The following is a 22,430-nucleotide window of genomic DNA, read 5'->3' as shown; positions in this document are numbered from 1 at the left end:
CTGCGGCAGGAACTTCTACCCATTCTGGGATATCTTCATTACCTTGTTTACGAGGCATTCGGGATAGAGCATCAGCATCCTGATTACGGTTACCGGGTCGGTATTTTATGGTGAAATTATAATTGCTTAGGGCTGCCAACCATCGATGTCCTGTAGCGTCAAGTTTAGCTGTTGTCTGGATGTATGTTAACGGATTGTTATCGGTTTGGATCACAAACCGAGCGCCATAAAGATAGTCATGGAACTTCTCAGTTACTACCCACTTAAGAGCGAGAAATTCCAATTTATGCACAGGATATCTCTTCTCACTTTGAGATAGTCCCCGACTAACATATGCCACTGGTCGGAGTTGTTGATCCTGTTGTTGATATAAAACACCTCCTAGACCATCAAAGGAGGCATCTATGTGAATTTCATAAGGAAGTTCCGGGTTTGCATACGCTAATACTGTAGCTTGTGTTAATTGTTCTTTTAATTTGGTAAAGGCTTCTTCACATGCTGTGGTCCATCTACTGCCAAAAGGTTCCCTAGGTTTAAAATAACCTTGAAATAAGGGTTTCGGCCTGGGTTGGTAGTACACCCCCTTCCGTGGCGGATACCCTCTGGTAAGATCTGTAAGTGGTCTGGCAATTTGAGAATATAAAGGGACAAATTTGCGATAATACCCGCAAAATCCCAAAAATGATCGCAAATCCTTGAGATTTTCGGGTCTTGGCCAATTCTGTACGGTGTTGACTTTATCAGGGTCAGTTGATATCCCTTGTGGACTTACAATGTGCCCTAAATATTTGACAGATGAACGACAGAATTTACACTTGTCAATTGATAATTTAAGACCTCGGGATTGTAACCGATCTAATACTTTTATCAATCTCTCATTGTGCTCTTTAAGAGTCTTACCAAAGACAATGATGTCATCCAAATAAACTAACACTTCCCGATAGCACATATCGCCTACGGTTCTTTCCATAGTCCGCTGGAAGGTGGCGGGGGCTCCAGTTATACCTTGTGGCATCTTCAGAAATTCAAAAAACCCAATAGGACATATAAAAGCCGTCTTGGATCTATCAGATGGACTCATGGGAATCTGGTAATACCCACAGCGTAGGTCCAACACCGAAAACCATTGGCTGCCTTGCAGACAATCCAACGCTTCATCAACCTTAGGAACGGTGTATTGATCAGGGACAGTTCGTCTGTTCAACGTGCGGTAGTCTATGCACAGTCTAATCTCCCCATTTTTCTTTCTTGCCACCACTATAGGGGAAGCGTATTGACTTTCGGAATCTGCAATTACTTGATTCTCCAGTAGCCCTTTTAGATGACTCCGTACATCCTCGAAATCAGCAGGGGCCAGCCGCCTCGACCTTTCACGGAAAGGAGTTTCATCTGTCAATTTAATACGATGTTCCACTCCTATAGCAGACCCTAGATCCCATTCATCTTTGGAAAAAACTGCCTCCTTCTGTAATAATTGTTCCATCAAAAGTTGTTTACTGTCCTCTGGGATGTCACTTCCCTCAAAACACGATTCTAAGTTAAATCTTAATTTCTCATGCCCATTATCACATGGTTCTGAGGCCCTTTTCTCTTCAGATAAACAGTCATGGGGTGTTAGGTACCTACATTTTCCTTCCAGATCTTCCATTCCCGGATGGAATCGGTGTTCAAGTTCTTGTTTTTCACACCACTTAATGAGATTCCGGTACATGTTAGTATTCGTACCCACAATGACAGGTAAATTTCCATTGTCTCCTGGAGAATCCGGACAAACTAGAGCTATCAATGGAACAGTCTCATTGGGGGATCCCAAGCCCGGTTCAAAGGTAATTTGTGTTATAATATACCCTAGATAGGGATACCTTTGCTCACTCAATCCCCAGATGGTGAGTCCACTTAGAGGTCGAATGGGGATATCTGAAAGATGTTCATGGTACCATGACTCAAATACAATGGATACTTGCGACCCACTATCCATTAAAATAGTACAGTCTTTGCCATGTATAATAGCTCTAGTTAATGGTGCATGTCCCAATAAATTCTCCGGAAGATTATGAGACCATTGTGCACTCCCCATTGCTTAAACTTTTATGATCGGGGAGCCTGTGAGGGGTCCACAGGGCTCCCGTTCTCATTTTCCTCCAGAATCTCCCTTCTCCTAGGTTGGTGGCTTCCTCGGGTGTCATACCGATATATGGGACATTCAAAAGACCGATGCCCTAGCTGCCCGCAGCTATAACACTCTATATTAGTTCTCTGTCCTCCCCTCCGATTGAGTCCTCTACCCCATCCAGATGTCCGAGTTGTCATAAGAGTTTGGGGGGAATTCTGTAAAGCAATTAGTTTATCAATTTTCTTGTTCTGCTCCTCCATTAATTTTAATATTCGGTCATCTAGATTATTAGGAGGAGTGTCAGCCAATGGTAACACCACTTTAACTTTTCTAACAGACTTTTCCCGTGTCTCGATTTGAACCTCTTCCAATTTTACCTCTTTAACTAACTCGGTCAATGTGGGAGGGGTCGTCCCTCTAGCCATAGTGCATCTTAATCTTTGAGCTACAGGGTTATTAGTCAGAGCCCCTTTTAAGACTTGATGTAACCTTTTTTCATTAACTACCTCGGGAATAAGTCCTCCCTTGTCCACAATCTTATATATTAATCGATCGACCCTGTATATATAATGAGTCAAAGACTCTCCATAATCTTGGTAGGTACAGTTCAATCGGGCCATCAAATCTCCCACATCTTCCAATGTTCCAAAGGAATAATCCAAGGCTTCGATATAATCCTTCAGGGTGGCAGTAGAGTTACTCCTTCGAGTAGCCTGGATTACCCCCATGGCGGGTCCACGTAAGCTCTCAACTACCCGTTGTCGCCTTATATGTTCGGGGCATTGCCATTCCTCAGAATGCTGTATTGCCGCCTCTCGCCACAATTCATACGTTTCTTCTCCCGCTGGAACAGGGATAATTCCGGAAAAAATTCTTAATCGTCGGTACCCTCCTTCATAATGCCACCTTTCCAGTTGATTTACCACTTTATCCACTACATTATCTACTGGATTGTCAGATATACCCTTCGGGGTAGAATCTCCTTCTTTCCCCGTCGTCGGAAAACAACCACCTGACTGGGGTTCTCCTATTCCGGAACAAACTACGGATTCTACTTGAGCTACTTCGGTCGCTTCCTCTTCATTCCTTTCTTCAGACCATAGTATTTGTACTTTCCTTCCCATAGTGCCTTCTAATAATACCATACTGGGAATCAGGGTTCGGTCCAATAGGTGTTCAGTCTTAATTAATACAGCACAAACATTTCCAGAGGGGCCGGACCATTTATCAACTATATAGGGTTGAATGACACCACATAAATTCCTCACAGTCTTTACAATACCTTCATCCGTGACAGTGACCATATTTCCTTGTAATCCAAAACAATATAGAGGATCTACCCCTTTCTCTTGGCACCATCGCCCTACATCAATTTCAGTAATACTTTCCATACTGACAATAATTTTGGTAACCAGGAGACAACAGTACTATAATGATCTCAGCAGTGCCTCCACATGTAACCCTCTTTTACTTTGGGTTTCAGAATATTATTAGATTACTTGAGAATTAATTATGAGTGCCTCCACCCAAGCATCAATATTAAAGGGCTTGCTTGGGTAAGCCCTACATTTAAGAAATAAATTGTACTTAAACAATTAATAAATTTGACACCAACCTTTTGTTTGTCTTTCAGATCGGTCAACAATTCTCCGTGACTCCCAGTCAAAGGTAAGTAACAGTGTAATTAGTTTATTAACAATACAATATTATATCATATTATATATATATACAACTTTCTCATGGATATCCTACCTAATAATAAATTAATGGGTTACAATTTATTATCTGAAACTATATTAATACATTTAATTAATAGTATTATTCCTAACTACTAGGCAGGTCTACCAATAATATATTAGAACCGGTTCTAATTCATAACCAATCCCAACTCTCCGTTTACCATGAGGTCATATCCCCATAATGTCCGCCCCACTTAGAAGTATAGTTAAAATATGCGAGCTGCCCGGGTAATTATCTTAGATATTCTGACGTAGTCGTTGGTGCACTGTGGGGGCCCTTGAAGAAGCTTTATATCCAAGGTTATGAAAGGAATTCCAGATGCTTAATCGGAATTTGCAGATAATATATATATATATATATATATATATATATATATATAAATCAGGAATACTTAAATTTCATTTATATATTCTAGTTAATCCTAATATCCAATTAGGTAGCTCATCCTCCGTTACGGGCAGTTTATCAATATTGTGTCCTGAGATCTCCCCCAAATAGGCAACACATATATAGCTCTAGTTACCAATCAAAAGGGGATTAGGCGCTATGGATTAAATAATAGGGACATACGATTTCAATGTCTTTAGTAAAAGTAAATGTGTAGTTTACCCTAGCTGAGGGATTTCAATAAAGGCAGTCCCAAAGTGCGTCACTGCTCCCCCTGCACAATACCTTTTATTTCATACCGTCCATAGGGGGACCCAGAGTTACGGACAGCTCATCTGCTGAAGCGGGATTGGTGCAGCCCTGATCAATCTATCCCCATACCCTATTAGAGACAAATTTTAATTATCCGGAGGGAATTAGGAGTATAACATAGGGGGTGTTGACTGCAGTTCCCCGCTGGGCTGTCTCCGTGTAACACTCCTGTCAGTTTCAGGTATGATTTATTTCCTCTTCAATAGGGGTGTTACATACCAGTAAGTTGAGTACTAGGTATCCCCTCAGCAATAAGGGTTAAAATACAGGGAATCCGACTTCGTCCTGTCCTCAGGTCTTTTCCTCCGATATTAGTGGCTCCGGGGCTCAGTTAGCAGAGGTGATGAGCCGGGCTGTCGTTCTTGAGCTTTCAGTCTCTCACGATGGGAGCCGTCGGGACGGAGCTATCCGGCTTCCTTCACTCCGTCTCTCCGCAGCGTCTCCTCCCTCGCTTCCCTCCAGCACGAGCCGTTGTTTCAGTTTAACGCCGCTCTCTCGTGCACCTCCTGGAAGTTTCTCTACAGCCGCTCACGTTCTCCCTCACCACCTGACAATACTGCCTCGAGCCCCTCCAGTATCCCAAATACCATAATAACAGTCTCTATATTGCATTATAGCATATCACCACAAACAATGCTTATTATACAGACTATACTTCTATAAATACCATTGATCTGTAACTTTAGTGTTTACAGTGGGAAAAGCCATTTTCTATTTACAGTGGGAAAAGCCATTTTCTATATACATATATACATACAAAGGGCTACACTATATACAAGCATTGCAGAAAAAGTCCGCACTTGGGACGGGCGCCCAGCATCCACTACGGACTACGAGAAATAGATTTACCGGTAAGTAAAATCTTATTTTCTCTAACGTCCTAGTGGATGCTGGAGACTCCGTAAGGACCATGGGGATTATACCAAAGCTCCCAAACGGGCGGGAGAGTGCGGATGACTCTGCAGCACCGAATGGGCAAACACAAGGTCCTCCTCAGCCAGGGTATCAAACATGTAGAATTTTGCAAATGTGTTTGAACCCGACCAAGTAGCAGCTCGGCAAAGCTGTAATGCCTAGACCCCTCGGGCAGCCGCCCAAGAAGAGCCCACCTTCCTTGTGGAATGGGCCTTCACTGATTTTGGATGCGGCAATCCAGCCACAGAATGAGCCCGCTGAATCGTGTTACAGATCCAGCGAGCAATAGCTTGCTTTGAAGCAGGAGCACCCACTTTGTTGGATGCATACCGGATAAACAGCGAGTCAGTCTTCCTGACCCCAGCCGTTCGGGTTACATAATTCTTCAAAGCCCGGACTACGTCAAGCAACTTGGAATCTTCCAAGTCACAAGTAGCCGCAGGCACCACAATAGGTTGGTTAAAATGAAAAGATGACACCACCTTTTGCAGAAAATTGCGGACGAGTCCGCAATTCTGCCGTGTCCATCTGGAAAACCAGATAGGGGCTTTTACATGACAAAGCCGCCAATTCTGACACACGCCTAGCCGAAGCTAAGGCCAACAGCATGACCACTTTCCACGTGAGATACTTTAGCTCCACAGTCTTAAATGGCTCAAACCAGTGGGATTTCAGGAAACCCAACACCACGTTAAGATCCCAAAGTGCCACTGGTGGCACAAAAGGGCGCTGAATATGCAGCACTCCCTTAACAAACGTCTGAACCTCAGGCAGTGAAGCCAGTTCTCCTTGAAAGAAAATAAATAGGGCCGAAATCTGGACCTGTATGGACCCTAATTTTAGGCCCATAGTCAATCCTGACTGCAGGAAGTGCAGGAATCGACCCAGCTGGAATTCTTCTGTAGGGCCTTCCTGGCCTCACACCAAGCACATATTTTCGCCATATACGGTGATAATGCTTTGCTGTCACGTCCTTCCTAGCCTTTATCAGCGTAGGAATAACTGCATCCGGAATGCCTTTTTCCGCTAGGATCCGGTGTTCAACAGCCATGCCGTCAAACGCAGCTGCGGTAAGTCTTGGAATAGACAGGGCCCTTGTTGCAACAGGTCCTGTCTGAGAGGCAGAGGCCATGGGTCCTCTGTGAGCATTTCTTGCAGTTCCGGGTACCAAGTCCTTCATGGCCAATCCGGAACAATGAGTATTGTTCTCACTCCTCTTTTTCTTACAATTCTCAGCACCTTTGCTATGAGAGAAAGAGGAGGAAACACATAGACCGACTGGAACACCCACGGTGTTACTAGTGCGTCCACAGCTATCGCCTGAGGGTCCCTTGACCTGGCGCAATACCATTTTAGCTTTTTGTCGAGGCGGGACGCCATCATGTCCACCTGTGGCAGTTCCCGTCGATTTGCAATCTGCGTGAAGACTTCTTGGTGAAGTCCCCACTCTCCCGGGTGGAGGTCGTGCCTGCTGGGGATGTCTGCTTCCCAGTTGTCCACTCCCGGAATGAACACTGCTGACAGTGTGCTTACGTGATTCTCCGCCTAGCGAAGAATTCTGGTGGCTTCTACCATCGCCACCCTGCTCCTTGTGCCGCCTTGGCGGTTTACATGAGCCACTGCGGTGATATTGTCTGACTGGATCAGAACCGGTTGGTCGCGAAGCAGGGTCTCCGCTTGACTTAGGGCGTTGTATATGGCCCTTAGTTCCAGGATATTGATGTGAAGGAAAGTCTCCTGCCTTGACCACAGCCCTTGGAAATTTCTTCCCTGTGTGACTGCCTCCCACCCTCGGAGGCTTGCATCCGTGGTCACCAGGACCCAGTCCTGAATGCCGAATCTGCGACCTTCGAGAAGATGAGCACTCTGCAGTCACCACAGGAGAGACACCTTTGCTCTGGGGGATAGGGTGATTAACCGATGCATCCGAAGATGTGATCCGGACCACTTGTACAGTAAGTCCCATTGGAAGGTATGGAACCTGCCGAAGGGAATGGCCTCGTATGATGCCACCCTCCTTCCCAGGACTCGAGTGCAGTGATGCACTGACACCTGTTTTAGTTTTAATAGATTCCTGACCAGTGTCGCGAGCTCCTGAGCTCTCGCTATCGGGAGATAAACATTTTTCTGGTCTGTGTCTAGGATCATGCCTAGGAGAGGCAGATGAGCTGTAAGAACCAACTGCGATTTTGGAACATATAGAATCCAGCCGTGTTGCCGTTTCACTTTCAGAGAAAGTGATACGCTGTTCAGCAACTGCTCTCTTGATCTCGCTTTTATGAGGAGATCGTCCAAGTACGTGATAATAGTGACACCTTGCTTCCGCAGGAGCACCATCATTTCCGCCATTACCTTGGTGAATATTCTCAAGGCCGTTGGGAGACCAAACGGCAACGTTTGAAATTGCTAATGACCATCCCGTACCGCAATTCTGAGGTACGCCTGATGAGGTGGATAAATGGGGACATGAAGGAATGCATCCTTTATGTCCCGTGTCACCATAAAATCTCCCCCTTTCAGGCTTGCAATCACCGCTCTTAGCGATTCCAACTTGAACCCTTTCAGGTATATGTTCAGGGATTTTAAATTCAATATGGGTGTTAGGGTCTCCTGCCCTGTGCTGCCACGTCGTCATGGCAACCGGGAGACAAGTGCTAGCGGAGTAACCTGAGCGCAGCTGATACTCCGGTTCGGGTCTTTTGCTGTGCAGTGGTTATAGGCTCTGTGCACGGCAGGGGATCCGGTGCTGGTTTTTGTGCTCACAGTCTGTGAGGTCTGAGTGGGGCGTGGACAGCACCTGCTTTATAAGGCCTCTTCTCAGGGTAAGCAGATGCTGCTGAATCTTTGTTGGTTAGTCAGTTCCTGAAAGTTAACCAGTACTGTGTAGCTTTGTATTTGTTTGTTGCTTACTGCAAATAGGCCTGGGGATTTGGTATTACACTCTGCCAATCCAGACCTAGCAGTAAGACTGGAGTCAGTCGTTTAGCTTGCTGGGGTTCTGTTACTACTCTGTGAACTTAGCAAGTTTGCGGCTGTATTCTAAGACTTGCCTGTCTAATCCTGTCTCACTGTGCTAGGTGTCAGGGGTCAGTTTAGTGGCAGTAAGCTGAACCTGTGCACTGCAAGTGAGAATTAGGATTGTGGAGACTCTCCTTGTGTCTATCATTCCATCTCTGACCAAGGAGTTTACTGCCACACCCGTTGGTAACCCTTTAGGGTTTTGCTGTTGCCCTTAGCAACAGCATTTCGGGTTCTCTACGTATTAAAACACAACATCTTGCTTTTCCCATCTGAGCAGTTCTAATACAAGGGAGATACCCAGTTCCTTAGCCTCTGGGCTTCTCTGTTCACCTTGTGTGTATTTTGTTACCCTATCACCTTCTGTGTACGTTATGTCATATTCCCCAGTCTGTCTGTGAGTCCATTTGTTTTGCATAACAGTTCAAACACCAGTACATTCCTGCAGGCACTGGAGTGCATAACAGTTCTGACACCAGTACTTTCCTGCAGGCACTGGTGTGCATAACAATGGGTCCGACCGGACCGTCTGGTTTCGGGACTACAACATGGTCGAATAATAACCCCCTCCTTGTTGAAGGAGGGGAATCTTGACCACCACCTGTTGAAGATACAATTTATGAATTGCAGTTAACACTGTTTCCCTCTCGTGGGGGGAAGCCGGCAGGGCCGTCGGTGAGGGGGCATCTTCTCAAAGTCCAGCTTGTATCCCTGAGACACAATATCTATTGCCCAGGGAACTAACAGGGAGTGAACCCACTTGTGGCTGAACTTACGAAGGCGTGCCCCCACCGGGCCTAGCTCCGCCTGTGGAGCCCCAGAGACATGCGGTGGATTTTTGTAGAGGCCGGGGAGGACTTCTGTACCTGGGGACTAGCTGTGTTGTGCAGCTTCTTTCCTCTGCCCCCGCCTCTGGCAAGAAAGGACGCACCTCGGACTTTCTTGTTTCTTTATTCGAAAGGCTGCATTTGATAATGTCGTGCTTTCGTAGGCTGTGCAGGAATATAAGGCAAAATATCAGAATTACCAGCTATAGCTGTGGAGACCAGGTCCGAGAACCCTTCTCCACACAATCCACAGCCTTCCAAATGCCTCTTAAGTCGGCATCATCTGTCCATTGCATATTCCACAGGACACGTCAAGCAGAAATCGACATAGCTTTGACTCTAGGACCCAGTATACTCATGTCTCTTTGGGCATGTTTAATATATATATATATATATATATACTAGGTGCTTCATCGCGCCCTACGGGCGCTCTTCACACCGTCGCAAGGGGCTACGCCCCCTTAACCCTTGCATGCCTTTCTGGGGTTTAATATTTGTATTATATGGAGTATTACCTGCATTCCTTTGTTAGTGGTTAAATATTGCACAATGCAAGGGCGTGCGATGGTGAAGGAGGCGCAGCCCCCTGCGACGGCGTGAACAGCACCTGCAGGGCACGATGTACAGAATGTAGCGGGTGCGGGGGGGACTGCGGATGGTGTCTGTAGATGCTGCGGGTGGAGGGGGGGCAGAAGTGGGGGTGGGGCCCGGATGGGGAAGGTTCGGGAGGTGCTGCGGGTGGGGGAGGGGCAGAAGAGTGGGGGATGCAGATGGGGGAGGGGTCCGGAGGCACTGCAGGTGGGGGAGGGGCAGGGGTGCCACGGGTGGGAGAGGGGCAGGTGTGGGGATGTTGTGGATGGGTGAAGGGTTCCGGAGGTGCTGTGGGATGGGATGGGAAGGGACGGGAGTGCCGGGGGTGGGGTAGGGGACCGCAGGCACCATGGGTAGGGTAGGGGCAGGTACGGGTGGTGCGGCGGATGGGAAAGGAGGTCCGGAGGTGCTGCAGGAGGTGGAGGGGCAGGTGCGGGGGTGCCGTTGGTGGGGTGGGTGAGGGGGGGACCGCGGATGGAGGAGGGTGTCTGCAGATGCTGCTGGTGGAGGGGGGCAGGTGTGGGGGGAGACATATAAGGGGGGTGAGTGGTGGAGGGGGCCTGGAGGTGCTGTGGGTGGTGAAGGGGCGGAGGAGTGGGAGCTGCGGGTGGTGTAGGGGGTCTGGAGGCACAGCATGTGGGGGAGGGGTGGAGTGCCGCATGTGGTGGAGGGGAAGGTGCGGAGGTGTGGTGCATTGGGGAGAGGTCTGGAGGCGCTGCGGGTACTGTACATGCCATAAAGGGTAGTTGGAGGGTATGCAGTAACAGGGCCAGGACAGGGGTGACAGGGTCAGAACAGGGTTGACGGGGCCAGGACAGGGGTCACAGGGTCAGAACAGGGGTGACGGTGCCAGGACAGGGGTGACGGGGCCAGGACAGGGGCGACGGGGCCAGGACAGAAATGACAGGATAGGGGTGACAGGGCCAGGGTAGGGGCGGCAGGACCAGGACAGGGGTGACGGGGCCAGTATAGGGTTGACAGGGCAAGCACAGGGGTGACAGGGCCAGGATAGGGGTAACAGGGCCAGCATAAGGGTGACAGGGCCAGGATAAGGGTGAAAGGGCCAGGATAAGGGTGAAAGGGCCAGGATAAGGGTGGCAGGGCAAGGCCAGGGGTGACAGGGACATGACAGAACACAGGGCTCGGGAGAGATTGGTATTAGGGACAAAACAGTGGTGACAGACAGATGTGTCTTACCGGAGTCACTGCTGCTGGCTGCTGCTGTTCCACTCCAACCTGTTGGGATCTGCTGCTGCTGGAGACTTGGCATGGCTGACTCTCTCAGGCTGGAGTCCTGCTTCCTCTGCCCGTCCGCATCCCTCCCCCCCTCCTCAGTCACACACCGCAGACCTCGCGCAGCTGCCGGGCACTGTGGTAAGGTGAGACTGGAAATGACTGGTTAGCCCCCAGGAGATGCTGCGGCTGGAGGGAGGAGGGGGTCATAGCATGCACGTGGCGCGGACCTCGCGGCTGCCGGGCACTGTGGTAAGGGGAGACTGGGAGTGACTGGTTAGCTCCCAGGAGACGCTGCGGCTGGAGGGAGAAATGGGTCGGAGCCTGCAAGCAGCTCGGATTTCTGCAGCGCTACCCGCCAGCTAAAGTGTGTGAATGAGCTGGGCGCACCTCACTGCGGGTGGCAGCGCTGCAGCTAGCGGTGGGGTTGCCGGGGCTGGAGATAACAGAGGAAGTACGGAACCTGCACAGCGGCAGGTGCCCCACAAAACTGCAGCTAAGAAGTGTGGAGTGTGCCAGAAAGTGACGCTCCTCCGCGCCAGAGAGACCCTGCTGAGTATGCCGATGTGGGGGGTCAAGCACACAGTGAGCCGATGCCCGTCTGTCTGTATGACATACCCCTCACACACCCCCATACCTCCCAAATGTCCCGATTTTCGCGGGACAGTCCCATTTTTTGGGGGCTGTCCCACCCGCGGGTCGCAGTGTCCTGCGGTGGGGGGGGGGGGGGGGGCAGTTGGAAAGCTCCTGTACTCGCTGTTCTGCTTAGCAGAGCAGCGGTGAATAGTGGAGACAGAGGGAGTGGGGGCATTAGGGGGTACGGATTAAGGGGGGGTTCCAGCAGCAGAGCCGGATTAAGGTGGGGGGGCAGGGGTTACGTACCGTTGGCCCCAGTTTTAGGGAGTAGCTCCCCCCCCCCCTCCGTACTGCCAGCAACAACGGCAGCATTGTGCTACAGTCAGCACACGCTGCTGCGTGTTGGCAGGTCTGTGGTGTTACAGGGAGGCAGCAGTCTCCCTGCTTTCTTCTGCCTGTGCGGGTGTGTAGGGGGGAGCGACCACCTCCTCTGTATTTAGCCCTAGCTGAGGGGCGAAAATCCCATTAAAAAAATAAAAATCGGAATTTGCATAAGGGGGCATGGCCGCGCGTCCGCGATTAGGCCACGCTCCCAACCCCACAGCAATGTGATAGGGCTCCCCTGTCTCAAGTGCCCTGGGCCCCCCGGACTCATAATCAGCCCCTGGGGGCATGCCAGCAGCTCACAGAGTGCTGGGCATGCCCCCTCACTGACGAAAACGGGAGCCCTCCCGTGAAGCCACGCCCCCTTTTCGCCGAGTGTGTGTCCCTCCTTCTGCCTGAAGAAAGCTCCTGCAGAAAGCTGGGAGGTGTGCACCCCTGCCTGTGCCATGCCCATACTATCTGCTTCTGCTCCTAGTCTCCTGTAGATTTGGCCAGATCTGTGACTCATTTGACTAACTCCGCCCAGTGTTGTGACTCCGCCCAGCGTTAGCAAATGAATCACAAAGTCACAGATCTGGGCTATTATATAGGAGATATATCTATATGCATACTAGGGTCTCAATCTCTGCTGATAAGGTACCTGTCCACGCTGCCACAGCGCTATAAACCCATGCCGACACAATCGCCAGTCTGGGTAGTATACTAGAATGTGCACGCTATCTGCAGGATCCCTGAGAATAGCTAGTGCTACCTTCTGGGCAAACGGGACACCCTAGGGGGAGATTCCCATCACATCCTGGCCCTAGTGGGGAAAGGATACTGCTTGAGAATTTTTTGTGGGAAGCTGCAGTCTCTTGTCTGGAGATTCCCGCTCTTTTTCCTCATGAGAGGAGGGAAATTTACCTCAGCTTTCTTCCCCTTAAACATGTGTACCCTTGTGTCAGGGACAGATGAGTCATCAGTGATATGCAAATCCTCTTTTATTACAATAATCATATATTGAATACCTTTCAGCCATTTTGGCTGTAACTTTGCATTATTGTAGTCGACACTGGAGCCAAACTCTGTGTCGATATCAGTGTTTATTATTTTGGATAGTGAGCATTGTGAGACTCTGAAGGTCTCTGTGACATAGGGACAGACATGGGTAGATTTCCTGTCTGTTCTCTAATCTTCTGTGCAATAAATTCACCTCAGCACTTACACATATCCAAACAGGTGTCGGCGTTGTCGACGGAGACACCCTCTCACACACATATTTGCCCTATCTCCTCCTTAGGGAAGCCTTTTACCTCAGACATGTCGACACACACGTACCGACACACCACACACACAGGGGATGCTCTATTTGAAGATAGTTCCCCCACAAGGCCCTTTGGAGAGACAGAGAGAGTATGCACACACCCCAGCGCTATATGACCCAGGAATCACACAGTAACTTAGTGTTAACCCAGTAGCTGCTGTATATATTGTTTTTGCACCAATTTTATATGCCCCCCCCTCTCTTTTTACCCTCTTCTATTGCAGGGGAGAGCTTGGGGAGCTTCTCTCAGCGGATCTGTGGAGAGAAAATGGCGCTGGTGAGTGCTGAGGAAGAAGGCCCCGCCCCCTCAGCGGCGGGCTTCTGTCCCGTTTCTGTGTAAAAATAATGGCGGGGGCTCGTACATATATACAGTGCCTGACTCTAATGGCCTCTATCATCAACTGCACCCCTTTTCCAAGAGATTCAGCACCCCCGCAGCACATTGCCCTCACCGTCTGCAGCATCAGAAACAGTATCCATGTCATCTTGCATAATCTGTGCAAGAGCACGTTTTTGGGAGCATACAGTAGGGGCCCCTGAGGTAACAGAACCGGACCAAACGGCCATAGAGTTCTATTTGAAAAAATATGAAGACGTTTGGTGCGCTGGAAGCTGCCCAATGAATACCAAGTGAAAAAAGGTGTCACCTCACACCACAAATATTATTAAAAACACAAAATATCACCAGGTTCTCTTCAGGCGCTTGATTAAAAAGTCTCTGAGGATATTTCTGAGTATTCTTATTCAACACCAGTTCTTGCCCTCAGAAAGAAATAAAGTGCACAATAGTATAGTACTGTCAACCTTTAGACAAGAATAATCTATGAATAAGGTATAATCCGTACCAGATGGTAGTGTCTAAATAATAGACAATATGCGTGATATAGGAGAGAGGATAAGGGTTTTTCTTAAGTGGTCCTCAGTGATTCATCCGCCCATCACTCCATATGAAAGATTCTCATAAAAAAGGGGATAAGGGCAAAAATAGTGTAATACTGCTTTCACGGATATATAAAACCAAATTGAATAGTTGGACTCTCACCATAATAAAGGCATCACAAGGTAATGTATAAGGTACAGGAGGGAGGATATGAATTTTCCTCATACGGTCCCCAGTATTTCATCCACACATCATTCCATAGTTAAGATTCTCATAAAAACAGAATAGGAACAAATATAGTGTAATACTGCTTTAATAAATATAAAAAAGCCAAATGTGATGGCTGGACTCTCACCATAAGATGGAAATAACAAGGCAGATTGAAAAATAAACCAGGCGTCCCCAGCACCTCGCAAGTCTTCCTATGGGTCCTCTCCAGACTCCCACTTGGTCACCACCCAACGCGTTTCAATACTTTAAAGTATCTTTTTCAAGGCATATGTTGTTCCTGTTCCAGAGGATATCCTATTTATACCCCTATACTGATGACATCATCTCTCATAAGCAAACGCCTATTTCCAGACATGGATTTACCTATCCTCTAAACATCCTATACTTAACATTATTGCACATCCCATCCCCTTATCCTTTCCAGACATTTAGTGTCTCCCTCCTTGGCGGCAAATGTTCTGATCTCCCGAGATCTGCCTCTCAAGCCCCCGGTTCCTTGAGTGATGTCACATCCGCCGGGTGACCCGCACGTGTATTCCACCGCTCTCTCCGATAGCGACGTACTTCCGTTTCCGTCACTTCCGGTCACGGCAGATTCCGCGTTTACGTCACTTCCGGTCACGGCGGATTTTGCGTTCCACCGTTAATTCCGGGATTTTCTTTATATTCAGCCGCTCAACACATAATAAAAGTGTCCTCTGTTGTTGGGGTATTTATTTGATAGGCCAATAGTCACTCATTTTTCCAAGGATAAAATCCAGCACCATGTGTGAATAAAAAATAAATATAATTAGATATTACTAATAATACAAAGTATATTAAAAAATCATACTTAATAATTAATACTATATTCTTATAAAAACCACTTCAATTCGAAATCTTTATTGATGCCGTTAGGGGTTAGAGTATTATAATTATATATTAGGGTCATCTCGTTTTTAGCTAATTTGACCGCAATATCTCCCCCTCGTGCATCAGGAAGGACTTTTTTTAAAATATAAAAATTCTTAATATGTCTAATATCACTATCATGAATTTCTTTAAAATGTTTCGAAAGTGCATGTGTGTCTATACCTTTCCTAATGTTTCCCAAATGTTCCCCCAGTCTTATTTTAAAAGCCCTACCTGTCCTACCTATATAAAATTTGCCACATGTACATTCAATAGCATAAATGACATTGGAAGAATGACACGTTAAGAATTGGTTGATCTTGAACTTCTTCTTGTTAATATCAACCTCGACCATTTTTTTGCCAAATGTGTTGGGTATTTGTCTGCATCCTACACAACTTCCACATCTAAAAAAACCTTTGGTTAAAATATTACCCTGTTTGGGGGAGGGTGGGCACAAACTTTTTACTAATTTATTCTTCAGATTAGGCGCTCTTTTAAAAATGCAGTTTGGGTTCTCAGGTAGTTCCTTCCCTATAATCGGATCTTTCTTAAGTATCTTCCAGTGTTTTTTTATCACCCTTTTTACCTGCTGATGTTGGGAACTATAATTGGTGATGAAAGACCACTTAAAGGCATCATTATTTTTATCATTACATCCTCTTTCTGCTTTCTTCAAAAGATCCCCCCTATCCGTAACTTCCACTTTTTCAAGGGATTCTGAAATGTCCTGATCTTTATATCCACTGTCTTTAAAATTAAGAGACATTTCATTCGCTTGGGATAAAAATACATCTTTGTCTGTGCAATTTCTTCTTAATCTCTTAAATTGACTAATGGGTATCGTATCTAGCCACCTTTTGTGGTGGCAACTTTCTATGTCAATATATGTGCTAGAATCCGTTGGTTTAACATAATTTTTCGTCTTTATGACTCCTTGTTCAATATAAATGGTTAAATCTAAAAAATTTGCCAAAGAGTTACTCTCAAACTCTTGAAGTGCCAGTGGCACCTAGTGGACCCATCTATACCCCATGGTACTAATGTGGACCCCAGCATCCTCTAGGACACGTAAGAGAAATTTTCATTAAACATAGCAGCACAACCAACTTTGACAGAGATCCTTCTGGTATTTCTTAGGGGGGAGATGTAACAAACCTTGTGGCCGGATGTAATGAAGTCCAAGGTGGCCAGAGGTGCGGATTCCCGGCCGAACTCGGACGTTTTTGTAAAGCGGCGATCATTTACGATGCCCCTTTAAAAAAAACTTCTGAGTTCAGCCGAGAACCCGCACCTCCAGCCAACTCGGACTGCATTACACTCGGCCCTTGGAGAGAGATAAAGTGCTAGCTAATCAGCTTCTTACATTTTACCAGCTGGGTTTGTAAAATGACAGGAGCTTATTGGTTTGGACTTTAACTCTCTCCAAGGTTTGATACAGGGTTTGCATTGTACAAAATAATGAATAAAATAAACAAGTGATGTAACTCTATGTATCAGTGCTTGCAGTGTGTAGGGATAAAGAATTCCCTACTGTAAGTGATCAGGGATATTAGAAGACACCGGAGATCTGTCACCTGTATAAGACACCGCTGCGTTTATATGCTGATAGAACTCTTTTCCGTCTGATAACTATACCAGTTACAGTAGAAAAGACATTATCAGTCTATAATTGAAAAAAATAAAAATAAAAATCACTTTCCGATAGGCATGAATAGAAGAGATTTCATAAATATAGTAATATTTTTTTTATTAGATACAAATAACCCCATTGTGCCCATAAACAGAATACTTTTACCTTCTTTGCTTTTGTTGTGACAAATTAATATTACTCGGTAGCCCTCCTCCTCATTCCTACACGAACATTGGGGGGGCCCTATGCCAGGGGGCCATGTGACCTCAGGGTATACCCGCCCAGCTGGCACTGCCCTGGACCCTCACCCTGCGTGATGCTGCTAGGATGCTGACTGGACAGTGCCGTGACTCTTCCTCCCACTTCTGAGGTGGGGGGGGGGTCGCCCTTGCGAATGCCCCCAACCACAGTTCTATTAAATTAGAGAAAAGAGGCCGACGCCTACATACAAAATAACTGCTGTATTATTCTTTAATGATTTGCTGATAGAATAAGATCTTTTTCTGCTTATAATTTTTTCACGACTGGAATATAATTTACAGATCATCACAACATTTTTTCTCATATATATTGTAGACAAACACATTACTTATAGCAGCACGTAATTAACAGTAAGGTTTGATCAAAACAAAGACAACAAACTGCTCCCGTTCCATCTTCCTCCGAAGCGCGACAGTCACAAGTAAACACGCGGACTGCGCTGCCTGTCTGTACAGCAATTTGTGCATATTACCGCTCGCTTTCATCTCTTCTGCTGTCACCACCATAGAGCAGCAACACGTCTTTATATGTATATCATCTACCAGACTCAAAACGTACAAAACTGCTTTCAAGGCTGGAGAAGAACATTCACAAATAATAGACATCACATTCAGCTATTACCATCACAGCAAAATATCCGTAACATTGGAGATAGACAAGGATGGTGCAGAATTTAGAATACAAATAATCCAGATAATTTTGTCACTTATTGTCATTCTACATGTAGTGTTTTAGGATTTCATTCAAGCTACATGTTAATTAAAAAAAATAAGATTTTAAACCTACCGGTAAATCTTTTTCTCCTAGTCCGTAGAGGATGCTGGGGACTCCGTAAGGACCATGGGGTATAGACGGCTCCGCAGGAGACATGGGCACTCTAAGACTTTAGATGAATGTGAACTGGCTCCTCCCTCTATGCCCCTCCTCCAGACCTCAGTTATAGAACTGTTCCCAGAGGAGACGGACAGTACGAGGAAAGGATTTTTGTTAATCTAAGGGCGAGATACATACCAGCCCACACCATACACACCGTACAACATGGTATATACTAAACCAGTTAACAGCATGAACAAAAACAGGATCAGCCAGAAACTGATCTCAACTGTAACATAACCCTTATGTAAGCAACAACTATATACAAGCCTTGCAGAATTTGTCCGCACTGGGACGGGCGCCCAGCATCCTCTACGGACTAGGAGAAAAAGATTTACAGGTAGGTTTAAAATCTTATTTTCTCTTACGTCCTAGAGGATGCTGGGGACTCCGTAAGGACCATGGGGTTTATACCAAAGCTCCAGACCGGGCGGGAGAGTGCGGATGACTCTGCAGCACCGATTGAGCAAACACGAGGTCCTCATCAGCCAGGGTATCAAACTTGTAGAATTTTGCAAAAGTGTTTGTACCCAACCAAGTAGCTGCTCGGCAAAGCTGTAATACCGAGACGCCTCGGGCAGCCGCCCAAAAAGAGCCCACCTTCCTAGTGGAATGGGCCTTTAAAGAATTTGGTAACGGCAATCCAGCCATAGAATGAGCTTGCTGAATCGTGTTACAGATCCAGCGAGCAGTAGTCTGCTTAGAAGCAGGAGCGCCAACCTTGTTAGCTACATACAGGACAAACAGTGCCTCTGTTTTCCTAACCCGAGCCGTTCTGGCTACATAAATTTTTAAGGCCCTGACTACATCAAGGGACTTGGAATCCTCCACGTCACCCGTAGCCACAAGCACCACAATAGGTTGGTTCATATGAAACGACGAAACCACCTTAGGCAGAAATTGAGGACGAGTTCTCAACTCTGCTCGATCCACATGGAAAATCAGATAGGGGCTCTTGTGAGACAAAGCCGCCAATTCGGACACCCGCCTTGCAGATGCCAAGGCCAACAACATGACCACTTTCCAAGTGAGAAATTTCAAGTCAACAGTTTGAAGAGGTTCAAACCAGTGTGATTTAAGGAACTGTAACACCACGTTAAGGTCCCACGGTGCCACTGGGGGCACAAAAGGAGGTTGGATGTGCAGCACTCCCTTTACAAAAGTCTGGACTTCTGGGAGAGAAGCCAATTCCTTCTGAAAGAATATAAATAAGGCCGAAATCTGCATCTTAATGCAGCCTAACTTTAGGCCCATATCCACTCCTGTCTGTAGAAAATGGAGAAAACGACCCAGCTGAAAATCTTCCGTAGAAGCATTCTTGGCTTCACACCAAGATACATATTTCCTCCAGATACGGTGATAATGCTTCGCCGTTACCTCCTTCCTAGCTTTGATTAGAGTAGGGATGACTTCCCCCGGAATACCTTTCCTAGCTAGGATCTGGTGTTCAACCGCCATGCCGTCAAACGTAACCGCGGTAAGTCTTGGAACACACAGGGCCCCTGTTGCAACAGGTCCTCCCTGGGAGGAAGAGGCCACAGATCTTCTGTGCTCATTTCCTGAAGACCTGAATACCAGGCCCTTCGAGGCCAATCTGGAACAATGAGTATTGTCTGCACTCTTGTTCGTCTTATGATTCTCAGTATTTTTGAGATAAATGGAAGTGGAGGGAACACATAGACCGACTGAAACACCCACGGTGTCACCAGGGCGTCCACCGCCACTGCCTGAGGGTCCCTCGACCTGGAACAATACGTCTGAAGCTTTTTGTTGAGGCGTGACGCCATCATGTCTATTTGAGGAAGTCCCCAACGACTTGTTACCTCTGCAAAGACTTCTCTATGAAGTCCCCACTCTCCTGGATGGAGATCGTGTCTGCTGAGGAAGTCTGCTTCCCAGTTGTCTACTCCCGGAATGAAGACCGCTGACACGAGCGCTTACATGATTTTCCGCCCAGCGAAGAATCCTGGTGGCTTCTGCCATTGCTGCTCTGCTCCTTGTCCCGCCCTGCGGTTTACATGCGCCACGGCTGTGATGTTGTCTGACTGGATCAGAACGGGTAGGTTGCGAAGAAGCTTCTCCGCCTGTTGCAAGTCGTTGTATATGGCCCTCAATTCCAGCACATTGATGTGTATGGCTTGACCATATTTCCTGAAATTTTTTTCCTTGTGTGACTGCTCCCCATCCTCGGAGGCTCGCGTCCGTGGTCACAAGAACCCAATCTTGAATGCCGAACCTGCGACCCTCTAGAAGGTGAGCACTCTGAAGCCACCACAGGAGAGATACCCTGGCCCTGGGGGACAGGCTTATCCTCCGATGCATTTGTAGATGGGACCCTGACCACTTGTCCAGAAGGTCCCACTGAAAAGTTCTCGCATGGAACCTGCCGAACGGAATGGCCTCGTAGGCCGCCACCATCTTTCCCAATACTCTAGTGCATTGATGAACCGACACTCTTTTTGGTTTCAGCAGGTCCTTGACCATGTTCTGGATTTCCTGGGCTTTCCATTGGGAGAAAAACCCTCTTTTTTTCGGTGTCCAGAACCATGCCCAATAATGACAGCCAAATTGTCGGAACCAACTGCGACTTTGGTAGATTTAGAATCCAGCCGTGTTGTTGTAGTACTCTCAGGGAGAGAGAGACACGCTTTTTAGTAACTGATCTCTTGATCTTGCCTTTATCAGGAGATCGTCCAAGTATGGGATAATTGTGACCCCCTGCTTGTGCAGGAGCACCATCATTTCCGCCATTACCTTGGTGAAAATTCTCGGGGCCGTGGAAAGCCCAAACGGCAATGTCTGAAACTGGTAATGACAATCCTGTACAGCGAATCTCAGGTACGCCTGATGAGGCGGATATATGGGGACATGAAGGTATGTATCCTTTATGGTCTGTTGACACCATAAAATCCCCCCCTTCCAGGCTGGAGATCACTGCCCGGAGAGATTCCATCTGAATTTGAACCTTTTCAAATATAGGTTCAGGGATTTTAGATTCAGAATTGGTCTGACCGAGCCATCCGGCTTCGGGACCACAAATAGGGTTGAATAAAACCCTTTCCCCTGTTGCACTAGGGGAACCTTGATAATCACCTGCTGTTGACACAGCTTTTGTTTGACAGCTGAAACTATTTCCCTCTCTGGGGGAGAAGCTGGCAAGGCAGATTTGAAAAATCGGTGTGGAGGCACCTCTTCGAACTCCAGTTTGTAGCCTTGGGATACAATTTCGACCACCCAAGGATCCAAATCCGACTGAACCCAGACTTGGCTGAAGAGTCGAAGACGTGCCCCCACCGGTGCGGACTCCCGCAGCGGAGCCCCAGAGTCATGCGGTGGATTTTGTAGAGGCCGGGGAGGATTTTTGTTCCTGGGAACTAGCCGTAGCTGGTGTTCTTTTCCCTCTACCTCTGGCGAGGAAGGAAGAGCCCCGACCCTTCCTGAACTTATGCGACCGAAAGGACTGCATCTGGTATTGAGGTGTTTTTTCTTTTGCTGTGGGGGGACATAAGGCAAAAAAGAAGACTTACCCGCGGTAGCTGTGGAAACCAGGTCCGCGAGGCCCTCCCCAAATAAAACTTCACCTTTGTAAGGCAAAGCCTCCATATGTCTCTTCAAATCAGCATCACCTGTCCATTGACGGGTCAACAGGGACCTTCTAGCAGAAACTGCCATGGCATTGGCTCTTGAACCCAACAGCCCAATATCTCTCGCAGCCTCTCTCATATATAACGCTGCGTCCTTAATGTGACCCAAGGTCAACAAAATACTATCTTTATCTAGGGTGTCAATGTCAGATGACAAGTTATCAGCCCATGCTGCAATTGCGCTACCCACCCATGCCGACGCTACTGCCGGTCTGAGCAGGGCACCCGTAGTCGCATAAATTGATTTTAAGGTAGTTTCCTGTCTGCGATCCGCAGGATCCTTTAGGGCCGCCGTGATCCGGGAACGGTAGTGCAACCTTTTTGGACAAGCGCGTCAAGGCCTTGTCCTCCGCTTCAGACATGTCGACACACACGTACTGACACCCCCACACACACTGGGATATCTGAATATGGGGACAGACCCACAATAAGGCCCTTTGGAGAGACAGAGAGAGAGTATGCCAGCACACACCCAGCGCCACTAGATACTGAAACAAAGTCCCAGCCTGTAGAGCGCTTTAAATACACAATTTAGCACCAAATAAATGTGCCCCCCCCTCGTTTTTGCCCCCTGTTACTTGTTCAGCAGGGGAGAGTCTGGGAGCAGCTTCTCTGCAG

At 47.4% G+C, this 22,430-nt stretch overlaps 1 long non-coding RNA gene across 1 annotated transcript in view; it reads left to right on the top strand.

The window, feature by feature from the left end:
- Positions 1 to 22,430, top strand: part of LOC134998088 (uncharacterized) — an 80,774-nt gene that overhangs the window by 45,907 nt on the left and 12,437 nt on the right. Inside the window, exons 4-5 of the long non-coding RNA XR_010200416.1 lie at positions 3,747 to 3,781; positions 13,624 to 13,676. This is a non-coding gene — a long non-coding RNA (uncharacterized LOC134998088). The remainder of the gene's footprint in view (positions 1 to 3,746; positions 3,782 to 13,623; positions 13,677 to 22,430) is intronic.

The sequence above is a fragment of the Pseudophryne corroboree genome, chromosome 2 (assembly GCF_028390025.1).
Source record: "Pseudophryne corroboree isolate aPseCor3 chromosome 2, aPseCor3.hap2, whole genome shotgun sequence".
In the NCBI taxonomy this organism is placed as follows: Eukaryota; Metazoa; Chordata; class Amphibia; order Anura; family Myobatrachidae; genus Pseudophryne; species Pseudophryne corroboree.
The sequence above is the reverse complement of the archived record's forward strand: the minus strand, read 5'-3'. Positions and strand labels throughout refer to the sequence as shown.